The following is a 554-nucleotide window of genomic DNA, read 5'->3' on the forward strand; positions in this document are numbered from 1 at the left end:
ATGGTGAAGGGTATGTGATGATGTGGGATCATTTTAATTCTAAAGGTTGCTGTTCTAAGAAGCTTTTTAAAATCTCAATGACGTCGTGCACATTAAACGGCCAGAGATGCTGGTTAACGGCAAGCTCTGAGTCACTTCCTCTGTTCTCTCGAGGCATTGACAACACACCTGACAGGTTAGGCTCTCCCTGTCAATACACGTGCTAGAAAGAGGTTTGTCAATGTTTTAAAGACAACGCTGAACTATTCACTCTGACTTTCAGGCTCTGCTTCGGATGTCATCAAGTGGGATCTCTGGTTGTAATCAGTCCTTCACTGACCAATCAGCAGTCATTAGCAGAATGCTAGCATGTTATGGGCAACAACGACTCAACCTGTAAGAACTCGAAAGGACATGACTACTTGTTTGTTCAACTTTCGACCTATAATCCATGTTGAACTTGCAAAACTAAAATCAAATCTGGGATTTCTCAACAACAATCAGGCAAAAGAGACACATTTTGCCGTCTAGCTACAGAGTCCAATTTGTTTTGCACTCGCTTGCGATCACCCCCC

The sequence above is a fragment of the Etheostoma spectabile genome, chromosome 4 (genome assembly GCF_008692095.1).
Source record: "Etheostoma spectabile isolate EspeVRDwgs_2016 chromosome 4, UIUC_Espe_1.0, whole genome shotgun sequence".
Classification (NCBI taxonomy): domain Eukaryota; kingdom Metazoa; phylum Chordata; class Actinopteri; order Perciformes; family Percidae; genus Etheostoma; species Etheostoma spectabile.